The sequence below is a fragment of the Pseudopipra pipra genome, chromosome 1, assembly GCF_036250125.1.
Source record: "Pseudopipra pipra isolate bDixPip1 chromosome 1, bDixPip1.hap1, whole genome shotgun sequence".
In the NCBI taxonomy this organism is placed as follows: domain Eukaryota; kingdom Metazoa; phylum Chordata; class Aves; order Passeriformes; family Pipridae; genus Pseudopipra; species Pseudopipra pipra.
The window spans coordinates 136,024,195-136,036,822 of NC_087549.1; the positions used below are offsets into that span (position 1 = coordinate 136,024,195).

Genomic DNA, 12,628 nt, shown 5'->3' on the forward strand with positions numbered 1-12,628 from the left:
TATTTTGGTGCTGAAAAAAAATCTCTGGAGCAGTTAATTAGGGGTGAGATAAGAAAGGGTTTATTTGCCAAGGCAGTAGGTGATAATACAACGCGCGCTTGTGCGGCCATGCCTGAGTGGTTACATTTTATAACATTATCCATCCAATCCCAGATGTATCCACCCTTTGGCCCTTCCTCTGGTCCGCCCCGGGCCCTCCCCCTGAGAATTGGGTCTGGGGTCTTTTTGGGACCACTTACTTCACCACCTTCAGCTTCATCAGAGCACAAAGGGTACATATTTACCTAATTTTTGACCGTATTCTGTGGTTTAGGCCCTGATATGCTGTTCTCCAAACAGTCTAGGCCTTTGCCTTGACAGAAGATAAAACATTGCTACTGAATTCAGGGGTAGGTTTGATATGGGAACATAGAATGGGGTAAGAGGGTTAGGGAATGTGTAAACAAGGGAAAGGAACAAGGGACAAAGGGGTTTCTGCTTTTTAAAACCTACCTATAAAATTTACAAGTCTTACAAATATTAGAAAAATAAAAAAACCCTTAGGGGCTTAAGGCATCAGTATTGAATCAGATTTTGTATTCATTAATAGCTTTCTTGTAGTATTTCTAGTTCAGCTGAAACAGGAGGCATCACAGAAATTCTAAAAATTACAGATATACCTAATTTAAATCCTAACACTAGCACAACAATGCCTAATATCCGAACTTTATTCTGCTTATGAAAATCAGAATACTATGTTTTGTCATTCACTCATTACTGGAAAAATAAACCAGATGGACAAATTCTGTGTAATTTAAATAGTAACATACTAGTTAAATAGCACTTCTATGTATTGGAACAGTATTCTCGAGAAACAAATAAATAGTAAATATATTTTGTGATATCTTCCAGAGATCACCCAAGCAAAATATCTGTGCTTGTGGAGATCTGCTACTGGAAGGTAAATCTCAGTACAAAGTCAGCACCGAATGCTGCTCCAGCTCTTTCATGCAGTGAAGTCACCCACTAGGCCCCATTTAGCAGCAGCTCTTTGTGAACTCAAATTGTACTGCTTTAAGTAATTGCCTTAATGTTTTGGTTTATTCAAAAAAATAGTGCTGACACTTTTAAATGAATATTTGGGATGAATCTTTAGTATAAACAGGAGTGCAAATATCATGCAGTGCCTGAGGCTCTAGAGTGAGAAAGCCATATTTGTTTTTCCACCATCAGTCATGCTTATCACCAGCTCAGTATTAGTATTGCTTAGTGAAATAATTAATATGAATGAAATAAATCTGGATGTGCCTCTGTGTCTATTCTTTAACTCCATCTTTCCTTATCAGTATCTTTTTTTTTAATTTCTGCTTTTAGTCTGTTTGCCTTCATAGTTTACTTCCTGCAGCTGTTTAATGCTATCTGAAGTATTTTCCTTTTCTTCTGTTTCTTTCTGTTTTCTTCTGATGAACTACTTTTCATCATCTTTCCTTATTTTATTTTCAAGCTACTTCTACTTCTGTACTTTTATAATTTCCTTTCTTTACAAAACATTTTTTTTTTAAATGTCTTTTTAGCCTGTAAACTTAACATATGAGAAAGGACTGTCCCTGTTACAAATTTTCCCCCACACCCTGCTGCAGCCTTTTTCTTGTCTGGAAGATTTGGCTGCAGTAGAAAAAATCATTATATAAGGATACACTGGAGATAAAAAGGCAACTCAAATAATGCAAAACACTCAGCACAGACAGGACATGTTCTCTCTAACACTGTCATCTGATCCTGGTGGAAGCATGAATACAAAAACTGCTATTTTCCAGGCTGCTGTGGGTTGAGTTTTTTTCTGATATTGTTATAGGTCTTGACTTCATCACATAGGTTATCAACAAAAGAGCCAGGTTTTCCTTTTAGGTGCAGAAGTGCAGTAAAGTATTTGGTGGTTTTTGACAGATTTCACTTAGGTGAAAAGTTTGGTTTGACATGGCATAACTCTTCTAAGTCTCCCCATTGCTCCGTAGCACAAACTAGACCTTCTGTAAAGGTTTCAAATAATCCTTATTACTATAAGCAAGCTTTCACTCGCTGTGAAGAAACAAATAGAAGAAACAAATCAGAATCTGTGAATTACAATGCTGGGTTTGGCTTTATATTGAAGTTCAAGTCACCTATAAAGGTCTTTTTAAAAAAAGGCTTCCCAGTACCATAAAACCTAATACCCTCCAGAGACTGAATCTTCAATTTCTTTGAGTCATCATAAGACAGTCATGAGATATGGCTACATCAGTCCCTATAGATCACCTTTTCTAACTTTCTAGAAGGGGTGATATTGCAAAGAACTGTGTGACAAAGGGAATAATATATCAATCAAAATTTAGGATAAACACACTCAGAACTTCTGGGCAGCCATAGTAAGCAAGGAAAAAGTGCATCTAGAAATATAACCTGTCTCCGACCTGCCTGGGAAAGAGCATAAGAAAAGGGGAACCATATTTAGTTTTTCTCCAATGCATTCCCTGTTGCCAGCCATTTGCAATTCAACCTTCCTGAGCCATACATAGTCTCATAATAATGATCCTCAGTTGTTTTGTTTTTTTCTTTGAACTTGTCTGTTCTCCTTTTAACACCAGGGAAATTTTTAATATTCAGAAATTTAATTATATGCTGCTGCTTGTATGAATCTAGGCTTATATTCATGAATATAAAAGCTGTTCAGTGCTTTCTCATTCAGGTCTTGAAATGTATGAAACTTTTATTTAAACCTTGGTGATTCACTCTTTTGTCTGGTGGGTAGGATTTCTTTAAGACTTCTCCATAATACAGTTTCAGACCTCACAGTAGATGCATACCTGACAGACCAATCCTGAAGTTCCTTCAGAGTTAAATAATTTGTATTGACCTCCAACCAACAGCTGAATATATGGTATATCATACCAAAAAGTTATGATAAGTGCAAGTTCAGGCACCAAGGTGAGAAGGAAGGTGTCCCCAAAGGCCAAAGTTATAAGGCCATAGCCTTTGTTCAAGGTGGAAGGATTTGGACTTTATCATTGTCATTTATTTCAAACTGCTTATGAGTTTTTATAACTCAAACACAGCAGAATGAAGATAGATTCCAATACTTCTTCATTTAATAACAGTATAAAGGAATAGTGACTATAAAGACTATTTCTATATAGCTAGATAGAAGAAAGAAAGAAAAAGAAAGAAAGAAAGAAAGAAAGAAAGAAAGAAAGAAAGAAAGAAAGAAAGAAAGAAAGAAAGAAAGAAGAAAGAAAGAAAGAAAGAAAGAAAGAAAGAAAGAAAGAAAGAAAGAAAGAAAGAAAGAAAGAAAGAAAGAAAGAAAGAAAGAAAGAAAGAAAGAAAGAAAGAAAGAAAGAAAGAAAGAAAGAAAGAAAGAAAGAAAGAAAGAAAGAAAGAAAGAAAGAAAGAAAGAAAGAAAGAAAGAAAGAAAGAAAGAAAGAAAGAAAGAAAGAAAGAAAGAAAGAAAGAAAGAAAGAAAGAAAGAAAGAAAGAAAGAAAGAAAGAAAGAAAGAAAGAAAGAAAGAAAGAAAGAAAGAAAGAAAGAAAGAAAGAAAGAAAGAAAGAAAGAAAGAAAGAATAAAAATCTATGTGGCTGGTTAAGGTTTTAAAAATCAATATTAGTCTGAACCACTATAATTTTAGATCATGTGGTGTCTTGAAGGTATCTAATTTTCAAAAAAAGGGAGTAACTCCCCTTTTGATTTCAGATAAGAAACCACAGAGCAAAGGTACATATGCTTGGAAATACTGTCATAACATCTTGGCTAGTTATTATTTCTTTGTTTCTCATAGAATATATTCATAGAATCAGAGAATATAATGAGTTGGAAGGGACCCACAAAAATCATCAAGTCCAGCTCTTAGCCCTGCACAGGACCATCCCCAAGAATCACACCATGTGCCTGAAAGCACTGTCCAAACTCTTCTTGAACTCTGTCAGGCTTGGTGCTTTGACCACTTCCCTGGGGAGCCTGTTCCAGTGCTCAACCGCATATTGAGGACTTTTTCCCCATATTTTATCTCTGCTTCATGAAACACACTCTTTGAATCCTGATTGTTTATAAACCTTCCCTGCTCTTCCTGCCACAGTCTTCCATTTGCTTCGCAACAGGATCTGTGTGTTTATACATAATGACAATCTTTAACCACATTATTGAATACTCTTTACTCACAGCTCTCTTTTACTTTTTCCAATACAGAGATGAGAGATAATTGAGTGTTTTGTTTTCTCTGTGCACACTATTCAGATACCACAGTCACAGAATATTCTGAGCTGGAAGGGACCCACAAAGATCATCAAGTCCAACTCTTAAGTGAACAGCCCATACGGGGATCAAAACCATGACCTGGGTGTCCTTGGCATCAACTGAGCTAATCTCAGGGTTGCTCCTCTAAATGTGAAATTATTTACCTTTATGAAGTTTTTCTAAACAGCATATAGCTATAGTGTCCAAATATTTTAAAAGTATTTGATAACTACCTGCATAACTACTTCTTATTGTATAATGCTATCTACCTGGCAACTAAAAAGAAAATGAAATAAAATAACCTCTGTAGTTTTGAGTGTTAGTTTGGAAATGTGCAAACCATTTTTGTTTTCAGGGTTATCAAAATAAAGAATCCTGAATTGAACAAGAAGCAAAATATGAATTGACCAAAATGTTTCTCCTATACAGACCCTAAACTGGCAGACCAGCAATAAGCATTATGGGCAAACTAATCAAATAATGAAATAGCCTAGAAGCCATCCATTTTTATGATTTTATATGCTCTCCAGTAGTTTGAGTAGATCCCTTTTTACTACTAGAAAAGCATAAATGAAACTTGTATCTAATTAAGAGACAACCCAAAAAGTAGAGTAGGTGTTTGTGTGAAGTTTGTGCAAAAAAAATTGCCCAGTGGCACAGAGAGAATGTTGCTGAGGGGTGTGCCTGTGTGTGTCTGTGTCCCTGTGTGTGTCTGTGTCCCTGTGTGTGTGTGTGTGTGTGTGTGTGTGTGTGTGTGTGTGTGTGTGTGTGAGGCAACACTGAGAAAATTCTGCAGCAGAACAGGACTCATCTGAGAAAACCTTAGAGTCAATGATCCTGTGAAACTCCCAGAGCCTGGGTGTAGGAAATACTGGAAGAGTTAACTGCCCGAGTTGCTGATACTGTAGTGTTAGATCATGGGGAAAAACTCTGTAGAGGAGACTTAACTTCTGATTTCTTTAAGTTGCAGAGCCAAGGGAATCACTGATAACTTGTCTGCTCATGCTTGCAGTGAAGCAGAAATCTCTATCAGGTTATTTTTTTCTCAGGGATATAAAAAGAAGAAACTTAGGGAGTTTCTTTCCTTAAGGGCAAGAAATGAATCAGGGGGAGCTGTTGAGGGAGGCTGCCTATAAAAACAAAGGAGGGTAAGAGGAAAGATTAGTACTAACAGAGGACTGGAGATACCAGGGAAATTTGTAAACCGGTTCTTTACTTAATTATTTTTTCCCTGAAACCAATCAGTATATGCTTTAGATACTCTTTGCTTGGCAGAGGTAGGGTATTTCTGCATTTTTAGAGTAAAAATTATGATTTAGGATATAGTACCTTAGAGAGCTTCTTTAGCCTGTCCTAGTATCTTCCAGTGCACAGACCTATCTGGCACCAAAACAAAAACTTTTGTGGATTTCTTAGAAAAGGAACTGGGAACAATTTTAGGATAAGATAATCACACTGTATAAACTAGCGTAATTATTGGGAAGTCCTGAATATGTTGTGTAAGTTTAAATCAATAAATACACTTTGTCCAAATTCTTCAGTTTCTCTCGGCATTCTTATAACTTGTACAGAATACTGAAATCTTCTGAATCGAGCTAGATGTCTTTTGGGAAATTAAAAATCTTTGGATTTATTAATAGTGTATTAAAATAGTTTCATTAATATTGAACCTCTAAACCCCATTTGTTTACACCAAAAAAAAAACCTCAAATCACAGAGATGACATTTTGCCTTGTTAAGTTCGTTCATAAAAATCAGCATATTTCCTTGGAGGGATGGAGAGAAATAATTTTTGGAATGAAATGATTTCATGATACTATCTTACAGAAAAGAAAATTCTCAGGTTCTTCATTATGTAAAACTTACCCATCTCCTCGATAAGTGTAAATCACAAGTCAGATTTATCTCAGAAATTATATCAATCTTTTCTTTAGGGCTCTTCTCAACTGGTAATGATAAATTTGTACCTTTTTGCAGAAGCTGAGAAATAAAAGATAGTGTTATGTTCTCATCCCACTTATGAAAATGTGCTGATTCCAAGAAACTGTTCTTTCCTCCACTGAAACCTGTCCTATAGTTCAGCCCACTTCATTTTCTTTGAAAACTAACGCTTCAGAGCCTCTCCAATTCATCATTGCTCCTAATAAATAAACAAGCAAATAAATCCATCACAATAGCAGGCATAGCTAGCAATTCCTGTACTCTTCTTAGCAGAAATATGGTAAATATTCCCATATTGCTGTCACAGGTAGTCAGTGTGTTCCAGCCAGAAGCACTAGTTCTCTGAGTGCAAACTATATCATAGCTTGATTTTACTGGCAGTAAACCTGTCTGTTTTCCAATATGTTTGTATGTTATCAAACTGTAATCATTTAAAATAAATTCTGCACAAGACATATAAAACTCTGAAGTCACTGGGCCAAGTTCTGCTTTTGTTAATTCCAGCTTTTTAACAGTGTCTCTGGGACCCTTTTCAGCACCCTGCCATGTACCTCTGTCTTGCCATGAAGGGGAGAGACTTAAAGACTCAATTGGTCAGACTCAATTTCCCCCTTTTTTCATCTTTTTTACAAGCTTGGAAATTAACATTTTATTTTCTAGCAGAAGCTTTATTGAAACTGATAAAATTTCATGGACAGATTGTTAAAGTATTTGAGGAACTTTAGTCTGATTAATTTTTTTAACAAGGTTGTTTCCTTGCAGCCACCTTGAAAGGGCTGATTTCATGCCCTGATCCAGTGTTTATTGAAGCGAAAGTGAGGACTGACACCTATTTCAACTTAATGAATGCACTGGATTGGGCCTGTAATTAATTTATACTCTTGTCTAATGTAAACTATTGGAGGAAGTTATTTTTGGCCTCTTTTAGCTGCAGTTAATAGGTCCACCATTTTTATTAGATTAACTAGGCAAATTACTTATGCAAATATACAGACAGGTTGTTAGTTTTCAAGTGTTTGATGCAAGGCCCATTAAAATCAATATGAGTTGTCCCATTTACTCAAATGGGCTTTAGAGTGAGCTCTGATACAACTGAGCAAATGCTGCCTAATAGCATATGTGGTAACTTTATTCCATGCTTCCTGGTGTTGACTCTAGTGCCAATGTCCACTAGTTTTCATTAAATTCACTGTTACAGGTGATATATAAATATAAATGGAGACCTACTCTGCACCAAAGATCTTGGTATTTGAAGAAGAAAGGCAGAAAAGAGGAGTATAGCCTGGAGGTGTTGCTTCATTCAAATTAAGCATGTTTGTGTGTTTCTTGCTGTGCTAATGACTGTGTAATATAAACGCTTAGGTTATATTAACCTTTGGGTAATAGCAGTTCTGTGGTTTCCTCTGACTGAATCCCTGTGATTCATGGATGAAATATTTGCAATGCTGATCTGTGGAGTTTGCACTGTAGTCAGGAAAGAGGATCATTACACTCCATGGATGACAAAGCCATAATACAACAAAAAAGCATGTGTGTACAGATACCGTTCATCAAACAACAGTAAGCCTTCTACAAATCCCTATCCCACAAACATGTAATTATGTCCTTGACAATGAGCACTCATTGACTTAATACTTTTTATATTGTAAAGGCTCCTTTCTTCCAAATCACAGCTCACGAGCTCTATTTACTGTAAACATGTTTTGGTGGTTAGCACACTGCAATAAAAATGTATGTAAAGGAACTTATTTGATCTGATGACAATGAAATACAGATATATACAGTTCTAGTTATTACAGTTCATGAAGCAGTACATGCCAAATTTTGTTTGCTTTACACATTTGTCTGATTTTTATGTTTTTCTATCTACCTCAGCTACCTAACTTATCTTAAAAGTGTGAAAGTGCCTGTGCAGTAGCACTTCCTGTCTTTAGATGATAACTCAGCCAGCACAGCTGTTGTGAATAAGTTTCACAAAGTAATAGGACCAAATTAAAAATCAGGTTATAGGAGCTAATTAAAATGTCTTTTTTGTGATGTACAAGTAGATTTTATATGCACATTTTTAAACCCTTTCTTTAATTTTGGTTATTTGCCATATGCAAGGTAAAAATAAATGCAAAATAAAACACAGAGTGCAAAGTAAAATAAATAAGGACGTGTACTCATATTGCTACTTAAAAAGTCATGATTCCTTTAGCTGTAATGGAACATCAGCAATTTACTGCTGTTTATCATGCAGATCTAAATTCAGACAGTGTTTTGGAGTGCAGAGGTTATTCTTGCTGAAATTGTTTTTGTTTAGTTTACTTTTCATCTGTGTGCAAATACTGAACATATTCTTGAAGATATTTAGTCCTGCTTTTCAGTGCTCATGCAGCCTGAACACAGAAAGCTTTTGTCCTGTCTTCCTTAGAACTTACTATTTTCACTAGATTTATCTCCAAATCCTTAAACAGTTTCAAAGAGATGCTGCTTACAGTTTCAAAGAGATGCTGCTTTTTAAAAAAGGAACCTGTACAGTATCTCCTCCACTTCTGAACGTGGTCTGAAAATGAGAGCCATGCGGCACTCAGATGAGTGCTGTGTTGGGAACATCTTTTCTGCATTTGGGAAAAGGTGAGGGAAACATTTTCTTGGCATGCCAGTATCAGGTAATTGTTGAATCTAACAGTACTAAGTGACAGAAATTACCTGTGGGCCACAAGGAAATAGTCCAATTTGCTTCACAAAAGCATACTTCAGATTTTACTGTTTAAATAACTTTTGTATATATCTTCAAGATTCATGGATATGCATAAGTTTAAAGTTAGTTTCCATGGCTGAGTTGGGTGTGTACCACTGTGTGACTCGGCACATGGAGGGTATTTATGATGAGTCTCTCATTAGTGCCAGCTCATTTTTCACTGCAAACCACATTGCAGTGTTAACCTGTTAGTTAAATTCTTCCCAGTGGCAAGAAAACAGAATTAATGTTGCCACTCTTAGAAAGAAACATGGCAGTGGGAGATACTATAATGATGAGCTTAAAATAAATAATTACATAGATGGTAGTTTTGAAAACAAGTAATTAGTTTTGCATTAATGTTGCTTGAGATTTCTTTTCAGTTGGAATTAGTTAATGATTTTCTACATTAGCATATTCCTAATTGGTTTGTTTTAAATGTTAGCTATGTACAAAATAATATCTTTATAAATTTTCAAAATTTTTACCAGGCAGATTTAATTTATAATTGAGAAAAGCATTTATAACTTACTTTATTTAAAGAAAATAGATTGAACTTGGGAGTGGAGTTTTGGTAGACCATGGCAATCCTGATGTTTTACAGAATGTCATCCAGAGCACAATTTTCCTATTGTATCTGAAACCAAACAAATGTGAACTAATACATAATGTGAGCTAAAAAGCAAGAGAAGATTCTTATGTTCTTTGAGGTATATCCTCATCTCATGCATAGTTCTGATCTAAAATGATTTCTCTGATTTCAGGGTATGATTTTGGAATTTTATTAATGAATTGAAAACATAAAACAGACCTCAAGAAGACCCCTGGTTAACCTTGCCTCTAATTTAACCTCTACCATAAATTGGACACATCTTTGCTACCCTCAGTGAATACTGCACACTCTAAAATAACTGGTATGCAAGTCAGGAATAATAATAATAATAATTATAATAATAATAATAATAATAATAATAATAATAATAATAATAATAATAATCCACAATTCAATAAAGCATTTAAGCATTTGCTTAAATATTGAATTTAGTGAGGGATTATTTGCATGCATAAGCTCATTTATATAATTGGGATCATAAGGCTAAACTGATCAGTGCTACAAAAGCCTGAAAATAATTTAACACTCAAGACCAGATTCATAACAAGCAACACATTCAAGACTTACTGAGTTTAAGAGGGGATTTCAGGCTACAGAACAAAGTTGGATAGAAACATATTAGAAACATACATATCATGAAACAGATAGGTATAGAAAATTAAACTGGGTCAGAAGTGCTCACAAATGTCCTATAAATACAAACTTTCCTGCAACATAAACAAGCAACCAGAGAACTGTCAAAAGTATTGGAACTGGGATTGATTTCCACTGTCTCAGAACAAGCACAGAAAAACCAGCACAGGACTATGCAAGGACAAAAGCACGTGTCTAAGCAGAACTGACTGCAGCTTAAGTCATTTTTGCTGTCTAAATGCCCCCTAGGCACTGTGAGGAAAGGGTCAGGAGTAACAGAAAGAAAAAAATTTGCAAATTAATATAATCATATCCTTTAACACAGCCTGGCTAAGGGAAACGGGGAAGGTTGCTCAAAGGGTCAGAAACAGGTTGTAAGTGAAACAGGAGTGAACACTTTATTAAGATGGCTTCCCCCTTATATAGGAGAAGCTGGGGAACTTTCTGGAATATTACAAATAGGAGGAGGGGTTTGCCAAGGAAAAGATACGATTGGATATGGACAAAAGGGGAGGAATCACAATTGCATAATTAACAAGAGGGGAGCAGTAACAACCTTGTAAGGGAATCAACAAGGGATAATAGGGGGTAGATTCTTTGCAAACATTACAAAACACAACCTGACAACCCTGTTTTAACATTAAACTCTAACTTAATTTGTAACGTCCCTTATTGGAAGGTAAAGTCCGTAATCTTAGACAGTCTTCTTCCTCTCTTGATTCTTTCAAAGCTGCGATCCATCTCCAGTACTTTTCTTTTTCTTTTCACTCATCATCCACATCCTTTTCTTTTTCTTTCTTGAGCAAGTGCAAACTAAAAATACAAAATAATTCTTATATGCAAATTCTATATGACAAACCAATTTCTAACACCTTTATGGGCTACTATTATTAACTATCTGCTAAAATACAGTACCAAAGTAGGAAAAAATGCAAAATATAGAGCACATCTAATTTGTTCAAAATCAATCTACAATTTAAATGTCTATAATCAACTATCTAAAGGCAACTTTCAAAAGCCTTTTGAAGTAGCATAAAGGAAATTAATTTTTTTTAACTAACATATTTGTAAAGGACATGAAACCACAATCTTTGCAATCCCACGTACACATCTTTGAAAGAGTTATGACATAATTCTGAATACAAACAGGGCAAAAGATCACTAGATTATTACTTTCGCTGCATCAAAATTCACTTCTATTGTTTTATGTTTAGATTATGTTCAGTGTATCAAATACATTTTTCTAGCAGCATGATAGAATTTAATAACACTAGTGGTAGGAAATAATGTCAGGAATGTTCTACTGAACGAAGTGTTTTAATTATGACTTTTTTTATAAAGTGAATATGAAAACCAAAAATTTATCATCTAGAAAAGGTCTATATTAGACAGAAATTTGATCTCTTTTTCCTGTAATGGTTTCACAAGAAACAAGGTAGTAAAATAAGGTTAGTATTCGGTTTATCTGAATGCATTAGAGGCTAATTGGTTTTCGTACAAATTGCTGATATTCACAATGCAGGTACCTTAGAAAATGAGCATGTTTCAGCAAAGTTCTTGTGCTGTAAAACCCCTGCCTGGTATTCTGGTATTGCAGAATACACAATCATACTTCTATGACCAGTAGATTAGAAGTCATAAAATCATGACAAAATCCAGGTACTCCCTTACAGCGTCATTCCTTAATGCAACAGTAAAATTTGACATCTGAGGTGGGAGAACAATGTTTGCACCATTTCAAAAAACAAGCTAAAACCCATCCATAACTTTTGTGCCTGATCTGCTCTGCTTCAGCCCAAGTCTTTAAGCCTCCTATCTTTACAGAAGTGGTGACATTAATTTGTCTTTCCTCGTCTCTAACAATCATATTATATTCTTTACTCACCTGGCGCAAACTGACTTTGAAAAGATTAAATGTATAGAGTTAAGTTCTAGAGATTATTTTATTTTCTCTGCACAAAAAAAGTACAGGAATCCATCACATTGCTTCCATGGTAGACACTAGCATAGAGATGGATGGTATAAAGAATACAACATTAGCCTAGCCAGCTACTTAGAATTCAGTTTCTCCATATAGTTCTGAATCCTCTGCTGGTAAAACTCAGTTGCAATGATTTTTGTAGGAAGAAAGAGGGACTTTAGTGTCTGAGACAAATTTGTTTATATATACATGATCACAGAAAGCTTTTTCTAGTATTTTCTTCCGGCAATGCAAGCAAGCATGGGTTATTTCTTTTTTTTGTCAGCTGTCTGAATTAGTTAAAGTCTGAAATTTTAAGAACATGTTTTTAATTTAGTTGTACACTGGAAACTTTCTTTTATCTAGTATCTTCTTTGATTTAATTCTCTATCACATCAAACTAAGCTATAGAACCAAAGTGATGATACACTATATCAGTAAAAATCTTTGTTGTTACTTCATGAAAATCTTTTTCTTACTCTGCTGAAGGTTCAGACCTTACTCTTCATTAT

The 12,628-nt window shown here is 35.1% G+C and overlaps 1 protein-coding gene across 1 annotated transcript in view; it reads left to right on the forward strand.

Annotated features, from left to right (window-relative positions):
- Positions 1-12,628, forward strand: part of MALRD1 (MAM and LDL receptor class A domain containing 1) — a 246,779-nt gene that overhangs the window by 179,588 nt on the left and 54,563 nt on the right. The window lies entirely within an intron of this gene.